Source organism: Parasteatoda tepidariorum, chromosome 12 (assembly GCF_982258835.1).
Source record: "Parasteatoda tepidariorum strain Cologne lab strain chromosome 12, Ptep-v5.0, whole genome shotgun sequence".
Lineage (NCBI taxonomy): Eukaryota > Metazoa > Arthropoda > Arachnida > Araneae > Theridiidae > Parasteatoda > Parasteatoda tepidariorum.
The window spans coordinates 54,482,726-54,494,563 of NC_141766.1; positions in this window are offsets into that span (position 1 = coordinate 54,482,726).

The following is an 11,838-nucleotide window of genomic DNA, read 5'->3' on the forward strand; positions in this document are numbered from 1 at the left end:
TGAGCCGATTTATTTTAACTAAACCAACTGTCATATATATGTATTTACTTACTGTAGAGTAGGTAGAGAGAGAGAGAATACACCTGTAATTTTGTCTAAAATAGACTTTGTTTATAATTTCTGACTCTTTCACCAGTTTCATAACCACAGCATTCTTATTGCTGTGGATCATTTTAGTTAAAATTTTTTATGCAATGAAAGATTTCAGTATTGTTCAATTTTGTTAAAATAATTGCTTTTGATGTTTCATTGACCCAATATGATAATTTGAAAAATAGTTGTTAATTTAAACCTAAAAGCCATTTAAAAATTTTTTTTCAAACGAATATAAAATAGGGGGGATAAGACATTTAAGTGCGTCCACTGTTTTCCCCATATAAAGCTATACTATTACCTTTGAGGTGTTAGATTAAATAAATGACATAGTAGGATCTATAGACACATAATTTTTTTCAGGAAAATTTTTAAATTCTGTTTGTTTAACTGTCAAAAACATGTCCAACCTTACCATCTCTCCTTTCATCAGGAAGAGATGCCTTTTTTCTGGAAATTTTGAATGATTTATAAAATTTATATTCTAATTTTTACTTTAAAACTATATTTTTATATATTTCAAAATGGCCCACTCTGAAACTTAATTATACTAAGTTTTGAAAGTGGTAAATAATTTTATGAAAAATGTCTCAAACCTTTTTTGCTTTCCATTTTTAATTAGATTACATGTGTTTGAGCTTTTTAGCTTAGTTTTGCAAAGTCTTTGATAGTGACATTAAAAATAAAATCTAAACCATTGTTGCTAGATTTTTGGGGACCATTGTTGCTAGATTTTTGGGGACCCCGTGGCAAGCACAAACTGGTGGAAATCTGATACTTTTAATATGTAATAAGAGATGATTATGCCCCAGAAAAAATCCAGATTTTTCTCTAACCACGATCCCGAAATCCAAGATCCAGAAGTTTCAAGAAATCATCGATCACATTTATGTATAAAAATTCTTGTATACTTTATTTAAAAATATTAGAACTGGAATTTATGATTGGCATGTCTTTTATTTGTAAATATTTTTTCTGGTAGAATAATAAATGTGATTAGAGATAAAAGTATACTTATACATAACTATTAATTTAAATTATGCTGCATATAACTTATTTAGAATTTCGTGTTGTGAAAATATCAATGATTTAAATTTATAAAAACATTAATTTTTTGAAATGCATCTTTAATAATTTTACTCTAGAAATTTTCAGGATTTTTGAGTTGGACTTACAATCACCCCTGTGTAATGGAATATCTTTTTAACTAGAAAGTACTTAAAAATAGCATTTTTCTATGTATTGATGTCTTAGAAATAAGTTTGTTTTGTTCCACTTATGTGTTTGGAGATAGATGGGAAAAAAAAAGAAATTTTAGAAAAATGCAAATATCACAAAAAAATTTAAATTAATTTTATTTTTATATATATTTTTTGACATTTGTAGTTTGGAGACCCCAATGCACTGCCTCTTTTGCCCCGATGATAGCGACTCTTATGCATTGTGCATGTGAAATTTCTGTAGGGAAAACTAAAGCTCCATTTTTTGACATATCTGATCCCACATTTCATTAAGGTATTCGAAACTTTAGCTTTTTTTGTGATAATGTATTTTAAAAATTTTTTTAGCAAAAAAAAAAATCTGAAAATTTGTGTTGGAACAAGTGAAAAATATTTCTTATTTAAATTCTCTAGTCTAGCAAAAAATTAAAATTTATCATTTAAACTGGGGATATGAAATTTTAAAATTAAACCTAATTAAACTTTATTTTTAATTCAAACAATGCCTTCCAAAACATTTGTTGAAAAAAAAAATAATAATTTTACAAACAGCGCAAACATGTTTAAGAATACACACAAAATTTTTCCTTTTCACAAAGTTAAACCAGTCTCGACTAAGATTCAGCATTCTCATTCACTTTTTCCATTTTGTACTGTTATTTTTATATTAAATGCAGCAAAAGAGAAGTAGGTTTTAAAATGGCGAATCCATTATTGTAATGTTCTGCGTATACTCTGCAGATAATCTGTTAATACCTGGCTGTCACTGCGGATAACCTGGTGAATTTTTTGTATTCGTCTAAGAACCTTATCCGTGACATATACTTGCCCACGAAAAACTCGTCAATCAGGTTCAATAAGATTATCAATTTTAAAGCCCCTGCTATAATGATTTTCTAGCTGCGGTAGTGGGGTGTCCTGGGCCTGCACAAAGAAATATTGGAGAATGGTTTTAATTGTTTCTGTTTAGTTACTTGTAAATGATCCATTATATTGCATAATTTTCTGTATTACTGATTTTCTGATATTTTTGGCTCGGGCTAAAGCATTCCTTAGTTGTGATTTTTTTCCTTCTAAATATTCATGTAGGTTGTTTTTCTTCATTTTAGTGATCTCTGTTTTGTACAGAGCTTTATATTTTTTATATTCCGACATAATTCTTGTTCTTATATTAGGATCTCTCTAGCTTTGGAATCTTCGCTCTTAAGTCTTTTCCTTCTTACTGACAACTCAATCGTGCTTTCCTTTAACTATTCTCCTTTTAGAGTTATGACAGAGATCAGCAGTATCACCCTACACACCAGTATCGACAATAATTACAGGATCTCTCTTAATGATAGCAGGAAAATAGTTAAGATATATAAAAAAAATTATGCACATATGCGTTGTTGTAATAGCCTAAATATTACTAGAAATATTCCTAATAGTAAGTTTAAAGTATGTTATTGTCGTCGGCCATTAAGGCAGAGGGGGTGCGATCTATGGCCAAGAATTTGACTTCGGCCACACCCGTTTATAAGGCGAACCCATTTTTGCACCCAATAAAACGTAATTTTGACTTGAACCAGAGAGCGATTAATCTCCAATTCAGTATCCCCAGAGGTATAATTTGTTATAGGAACAATGAGGACTTTAAAACCCGATGGATTTAACGTGCACCAGTCACCATTTACTACCCGGGGAGTCTTCGGCCTGCTGGATTCGAACTCCAGTTTTCACGAACGTGAGTCCAGCGTCCTGCCAGCCATTCTATCTCGGCCAAGTTTAAAATATACCAGCATTTTAAAAGTAAGAGCTGGACCCTATCAAATTTATTAAAAATTTAGCATCAATGTTTTTGTCATAAATTCGTCAGCTGGCAATCTCTCTCAGGATGATTCATATCATTCTACTAAAAGTACCGCAAAAGTATCAACAGATATAGCGTTTCGGAGTCAAGTACGCCTGTTGAACGAATAATAATTGGTAGAAACATTCGGAAAGCAGCAAGATCCCTAAGCAGTTTCCGGCATGAAAGCGTTTCCGAAGAGTACACAATAGTATAATAATGAAATTCTGTGGTATTGACGTCACATATCACGTGCCAACAAGTTACCGAGACTTGCTTCGATCCCGAAGACCGCCCCTGCTCTTCAGAAGTTCTTGGAATGGTAAGAGTTATTTAATCATCAATTCGTCTTTTTTTTTTTTTCAATTAAAAAATGAGCAACTTCTGGTAGCTTATTTTCATTCTGTTATAAAAATACTTTTTTTTTTTTAGAATTTCACATAATTTTAAATTTTGACTTAGTATTTAACATTTTGATAGTTGGGTTTTTATAGTTGAATAGTTTGATTGGTTAATCAAAAAGTAAGGCACATGTTTAATGGAAAAAAAAAAACGTGTGGAGATAAAGCGATGAAATTTAATTATGCTTGAAGCATGGTATCACACTACTACTCGATTGTGATGGCATGTCTTCGGATCATCCTCATGGATGCAGGGCCGGATTAAGAACCTCAGAGGCCCTAAGCACTTGCATTTTTGGGTGCTCCTTAAATGTAATTAAGAAGATCAATATAAATTTAAAAAAAATATTTTTCTTAAATAAAACTGAAGTAAGTTTACAAAAATAAATAAATTTATATACTGCCAAATTTAACCCTTTTTTCAGAGAATCTGGTGGAAATCAAAATTTTTCAACAAATTCTTTGAAAGTTTTTCAAGGCTAATCACGTGTTTTTCGATTTTAGAGCAAAATTAAAATAATTTCAACCTTCCTGGTATTTAATTTTTAAAAAAATTTCCTGACCCACAAGCCATTTTTTTCCCCTTCTTTTTAATTCGATAAAATAAAATCTAATTTTTTATTCAAACTTTCTGGGTGTTATGTTATATTTTCAAATATGCTTTTTAAATTTTTGCTAAAAATATTTTCACTGTGGGTGTCAAGTTGATATTCACGTAAAAAAATTATCGAACTTAACCAATTTTTACGGAGAATACAAAAGCATACAAAAGCTTAATTTAGTACATAAACGAAATTAATAATAAATAAAAATAACCAACACCTTTTTTTTTATCTCTTAGAATGTTAAGAAACCTGTGACAGTTCTCCATGAATTTATAAAAGATTTCTCATTATTTACGGCATTTATTATTATTATTAACGAAATTATTTCACTTTTTGTGACAAAATCGGTTTATTTCTACTCCTTTGAAAAACGTAGTGTTTAAAATTTTATTTTACATTATTATTTTATTTGTAACAATCAATCAAAATTATTCTATACATTAATTATATTTAATGTAAAACAATTTCTGAATAAATAATAAATGTAATTTATAATTAAACCGTTATATGTTACTTCACTCTAATTTCATGTTTGTGAAAAAGTGAGTTTGGTATATAAGTGATATTGTTTTTATTTTATGACGCACGATATGCTTTCGTATTGAATTGTATTGAACATGAATTTTACTGTAAATTTACAGATAGTCTACGAAGCAGCTTAGCGAGAAAAATCTATCAGTTTTATTTATTTTTATTGTCGGTCTCGTCACAGCGCGGTGAAGGTTTAAACGCAAATATTTTAAAATTATTGTAATAAGTGACAGACCATATGCAAACGACAGGAAGATTGGTTGTTTTTAATTAGAAAAGTTGCTTTTTCGCATTCTAATAGAAGATTTTAAATTAGTTAAGTTTAAAGAGCAACTGTAACCAACCAATTGCACTGATACAGACCAAATAACTTTAATTAACTAGCATTTTTAATAGTCTTCAATATCTTTGATATGCAATGTTATTTTGAGAAGTTATATTTTTTTCAATTATGATTTGAAAGAGGATTAGAAATGTTTTAATACATAAGCTAATGCACTAATATAATATGGCTGTTTTATATATTTAACTAAAACTGGTTATTAATTTTAATTTAACAGTGAACTCCACTATTCAGTATTGCAACTATTTTTTCTGTTTCCTATACTTTTTATATAAACGAAACATAGGACTTCAGAAAGCATTACTATTAAAGTAATTTAAAAAGTTATTAACATATAAAGTTATTAAAATATGGACAAATTATCAGCTTGTTAAAGTAGCTGACTTTTAGCAACCTTTTATCTGTTTATATTAACCGGTTTTAATTATACTTAAAATATTGTTTCCATGCGTATTTAAGCTTTAAAAATAATGTAGAATTTGAACACTTTTTTTAAAGGAATTTTAATTAAAAGCTTAATCATGAAAATAAAGAAAAAATACAAGAAATAAATTCAATATTTTTTTAATTATAAATACTTTTAAAATCATGCCCTATTACATGAAGGAAAAAAAAAGATTTTTTAAATTTATACAATATTTTATGAAAAAGGGTGTGCGCAAAAATAAAAAGTGAACAACCCCCCTCCCCCAGGCAAATTTTCATTGAATAATCGGATTTTCACACACTAGGACTCAATCTTAATGGGTTTAAAAGTCAAATCTTAAATGGGCCAATTAATTAATGCCGGCGATGTTTTAATGATATAATAAATTACAAAATCCAACACAAAAACGTACTTTCTTTGAAAAAATATATCTCATTTCCACAGATTTGGAATTCTGATACTCAAAATATGGATGTCAGCTGGCCACTATCTCGAAAATATGGTTGCAATAGTTTATGCAAGAGGCAGTCGAAAGTTCGGAACTTTTAATGTTAATTTCACTTTTTGCGCATTTCGCGATATCACAAGAAATTTTTAAGAGAATCAAAAGAGTTTTGGACACAATTATAAAATTCGTTAATACAAAGATAATTTCATTCAAAAATTTTTTTTATAATTATTTTATCTAAAAGTTGTCGAAGCATTTTTCTGTCGTAACGTATACAAATTTTTACACCATAGTAAAGTATGTAATTTTAAATCACAAAATTTGAACGAAATAGATCGAATAGTTTCTGAGTTAGCAAATTTCAGAATGCCGTATATTTGAATTTTGATTTCTCTAGAATTATTCCACCAATTTAATTTAAATTTTTGTATTTTGTTGCTTAAAATTACATACTTAACAATATAATACCTTACAATTCAATTTCCCTTCAGTAAATAAAATATATTATAATAATTATTATTTTACATAAAATTATATTCGGATAAAGGAATTTTAAAATTGTGTGCAAAAACTTTTTGATTTGCTTAGCAATCTCTAGAGATATGGCGAAATACGAAAAAAGTAAAATTAACATGGATAAGTCCAAACTTTTAATCGCTTTCCTGTATAAATTATTGGGATCATATTTTCCAGATTTCGGCCACCCACCCCCTTATTTCAAGGGTGAGAATACCAAAACTGTCGAAATTTTTTTAAAAAAAAATATATGTTTTTCTGAGAAAGTATTTTTTTACTTCTGATATCATAACTTAAAACATTGTTCAAATTAAAGCATTTGAACGATTTATATTTAACGTTAAGTCTTTCAACTACAAAGGTTGAGTATGCGAAAATCCGATCATTAGATTAGATTAAAAGTTATTCTGAACATTCACTTTTTATTTTGCGCACAGCGCATCAAATTTGGCAGTTTGAACTTGAACTGGATTAGAACACCCGACTCCCCTTATAAACAAATTATTCATTTGGTCCAAAATAAACTCATTTTGCATTATAAAATATGCCTACTTTTTCCACATTAATTTTGAATCTAATAAAATTTTTCGATTGACTAGTATACGTAATTTTCATTTGAAATATTCTATTTAAAATCAATCAATTAAAGTGACATATCTCAGGATAAATAAAAATTCCATTAAGTTGTTACAATGTTTTCAATAATCTATAAATGAAAAGGAGAAACACAAGTTAAAACTAAATTAATAAAAATAAATTGTTACTTTTTACGTCAGTCGTGAAGTTTTCAACGAATCTCTGGGGGATCCTTGTCTCTTTTTATAACCTCGTTGAATTATTAAATCTTAAAAAAGACTTATACTTTTAAAATTAAGCTACGTCTCCTCGAACATGAAATAAAACAAAACACACACTTAGTCAAGATTGAGTCGCACTCTAAAATCTGTTTAAGTTTTAAATGTTCAATTAACACGTTCACTCCGGGAAAAGTGAAAATACTGGTAGAAGAACTATTTCAATATTAGATAATATTCGGGAGGAGTTAATCTATTCTCAACAATAACAATTCACGGTAAGGAAATTTTTCACAGCGCAGAAGCAATTCAATATAAATATTGCATCCGTTAAAAACAATTGGTAGTTACGGATTTTTATTATTGCAGGAAAAAAACTAAAAATGAAATTTATTGTTACCAGTTTTTACTCCGGTGCGCTGCCAAGATGAGACAATCTAGCGTGACCCACCGGTGGGTCACCCCGGCGTGAACGTGTTAACAAGTGTACGCGGAAAATGAGAGAATTGATGTAACACCTAAGCACGCAATTGGTTTTAAAAATATGCCAGTCAAGGAACGTCTCTTTTATTCGCCCTCCTACTTTTCTGGAGAACAAGAAGATAGCACAAAGAAGGTAGCTTCTTCGTAGCTCTAGTTTTGTATTTCAGGTCTCAGCTATTCACCGACTATATAGGTGATCTGTTAGGAAAAAGCATTGATTATTTTGCAAATAGCACAACTTTCTTTTTCGTGTCCGCGTGATTGAAATAATTATAACACAATATCAATTTAGTTAAAATCAATTAGTTAAAAGCATGTAATAAAAATGGAATTAAAATGCGTAAAAATTATGTCTAGTAGAAAAAAAAAACTTCATTGGGGCTTCTTGGTGCCCTAAGCACGTGCTTAGTGTGCTTAATGGTTAATCCGGCCTTGCATGGATGTTTCCCAGACCGTCACCAATAGCCCATTGTGCAGCTCTAGTACGACGTAAGTGAACTACAACAACAATAACACACTACTACTCGAAGAAAGAACCAAAATAGCCTAAACATTTATTCCAACGTGACAAAAATTGATCTATGCCCCGTTCAAAGAACACTAGTTCCAGGTTCCTTAACCAGATAAGTGTAGCCTGTTGCGTCTCTTGCATTGTCTGGAAATGCTGGCCGCGAAGGTGTTTCTTCAGGGGCCCGAACAAATGGTCATTCAAAGGCGCTAAACCATAACCATCTAGATGGAAGATGGTTATGGCTAAACCAGGGTTATACGGAGGATGATCGAGAATTTCCCTATTAATCCAAGGAGGTGTGTACGATTCCGTGCAGCTGTGTGGGGACTGCCGTCTGAAGAAGCACCTCCGTTTCCTGACGCAGTAAGAAGCGCAATAGGCTACACTTGTTATGGAATCTTAAGCAAGCGTTTTTTGAACAGGGCATGGATGAATTGGTTCCACGTTGGAATAAATGCTTAAGCCACTTTCGTTCTTCTTCGGATTGTAGTATGATACGATGCTTCAAACATAATAAAGTTTCATCGCTGTTTCTTAGTACGTTTTTTCCCCGCCACACCTTGCTTTACTTTTTGATTTTCCATAGTAGATAACTTTTTGGCATTTTGATAGGTGATAGCTCTTTGGCATTTTGCAATTTAATATTTAGATTTTGATAATTTTTTTCTCTTTTGTCAAAATTTTGCGAAGATTTTGATTTCTTCAAGTAAAACTTTGGGCAGTAATTTTCTAATTGATTTCGTGACATTTAATAATTTTGTTACTCAAAATATCATAGAAAAATATGAGAATTTTTGGGTTAATAATTTAAATTTTTTTTAATTGTTAGCCTATGCAACAGTGATTATAGTTTAATTAGAGGGAAGGAATTTTTTAAAGACCACCAATGCAGTTTTTGTATTGAAGTTAATAGGTGAGAAATCTATGTTCGAGAATTTATTAATGACATAAATTATCCTCTAGTTATTTGATGATACATTATCACAACACTGATTTTTGAATAGTCCAAACAACACCTAAGATTTCCCCTCTACTTTTAATTAACTTCGTGAAACTGATCTTAGGGTAAATTTTATTTACAATGCTCGAGTAGGCCTGACTTCAGTAATTGAAAAAAAAATGCCCCTCCCCCTTTTTGAAGCTCGTAACTTTCCTGATGCAAGATATATTTACCTCATTAATTTTTAAATGGTTCTTATTTTGAGTTGTATCATCTTGAAGTGATAATGAATTGCAAGGCGGAGTATTCTTTCATTACAAATATATGAGCCGGTAACATAAGAGATTTTTTCTCTTACATTTTGTATATCTTTTAAGCAAGCTTTCTCATTTTACTGCAGAGGTTATGCCTTAGGTTAATTACCTTTTAATCTAGCATTTTCCGGTATTCTTTTTTCAATGTAAAAATCAAATTGTCTTTCGAAGTTGGACAATTTATGTTGCATATACGTTTAAAGAAAGTACTTTTTATAACTATTTTTTTTCTATGCTTGACATATTTGAAGCACCACCGTACCCTTAGCATAGAAACATTAACATCTCAATTAATGTGATAGAAAGTACAGAGAGAAATTTTTTATAAGGTATATAGGTTTAACTTATACGTGCGTATATATATATATATATATATATATATATATATATATATATATATATATATATATATATATAGGCTCAAAATGAAGATAAAACAAAGGAAAATTACAGACATATGAAAAAAAAGGGGGGGGGATATAATCATGTGGGTTGATGAAAGGATTATATCTTTTATTTTCCGGATTTCTAAAAAAAATTTTTATCCTTTTTTTCTTCCCCAGTTGTTCGTTATTCTTTATTATTTCCCCCCCCCCCTATTTTTTCATATGTCTGTAATTTTCCTTTGTTTTATCTTCATTTTGAACCTATCTAATGAGTTCTGTTTTTGTAGCTTATGCGCAATAAATGAGACTTAGTGTTTTTTTGTATTTATTTATTTTGTTACACATATATATATATATGTAATATAATAAATAAATAAATACAAGAAAACACGAAGAAAGTTAAGAAAAACAATATGTTTCATTTATTGCGCTTAAGCTGCAAGTAAGCAGAACTCATTAGATAAGTTCAAAATGTAGAATAAAACAAAGAAGAATTATAGAAATTCTATAATTTTTCTTTGTTTTATTCTACATTTTGAACTATATATATATATATATATATATATATATATATATATATATATATATATATATATATATATATATATATATATATATATATACAGGGTGATTCTAAAATGATGGGCAAAATTTTGGGAAGTGATAGTACACACCCAAGCAAACAATTTTTATCAAAGAATGCATGATCGAAAACAAAACGCAAAAACGCTAGAGGGGGTCAAAGTTTATGTTCTTATATGAGGCAAAAACACACAAAGAACGATGAAGTTAAGTTATAAAAGCAAATTTAATGGCATGTGATAACAATAAGTGTTTAAAACAGTGGCCGGCAGCGGCTATGCACGCAGTACAACGGCGAAGAAAAGATAGGCGAACATTCTGAAACACACCAGGCATATCACGATCTTTCCCTGCAGCGGCCGAAAGCTTGGCGACAAGTAACGCAGAGTAGTAACTCGCAACAGGAATGGAGCTTTCACGTTTGAATCAAACAACTTTCCAAATGCGCCAGCACCTTTGCGTTTTGTTTTTGATCATGCATTCTTTGATAAAAATTGTTTGCTTGGGTGTGTACTATCACTTCCTAAAACTTTGCCCATCTTTTTAGAATCACCCTGTATATATATATCTGTGTTTGCCACTTACCCATTTTTCGCATATTTGTAAGAAAATATTTCTACTATCTCGTTAGACTTAAAGAAACAAGTATGAAAAGGAAAACATTTATAAAATTCATTCATTAAAAATTACTTGTTGAATGTACTTATACTCAAAATATTATAAGTTAAGAAAATTAAAGCAAAATCTTTAATTCATTGAAGTAATTTGAGAAAAAAACATAAAAATTTCGTTAATTGCGTATCAAATTGCTTTTTTGTTATATCCATAGTTAGAAGAGTTGAAGTCATTGCTTAAATTTTTTAACATCTTTAAAATAAATATTATCTGCGGTGAGGCTACAATATCGTTTCAAAATGTTTGCATGTTCTTCACAGTTATATTATTTTTTTCGTAAAATATGCTTAGAAACAAATATTGCTGGTGCATTGCAGTAGAATCTAAAGCTCTGAAGTATAAAATAGTTTTGTTTCTTTGAAATTAAGGAAATTTTTTGATTGTTATGCATAATTGAAGAAGGATCCACTTAGTTTAGTTAATGAATTTCTATAGAGACATTTTTTGTTCATTTAATAAGTACTCTTTAATAATTTTAAGTGAGTTTAGAATCATCAAGTAAGGTTTAATTTTATAATTTCGTCGCGTAAATTTTAATTTATTATGCGTTCATATAATTATGTAGAAAGTAAAACGTTAAAATATGCTTGAATTTTTTGCAGTGTAATAGTTTTTAAATGTTTGTTTTTTAACCTTCGACGGTCAAAAGTTGTTTAGTTCTTTGCGTTTTATGTATGCAAAATAATATGTAGTTGCTTATCAGGCTATTTATTTTCATAAGAAAAGAGAGCAAAGACTAAG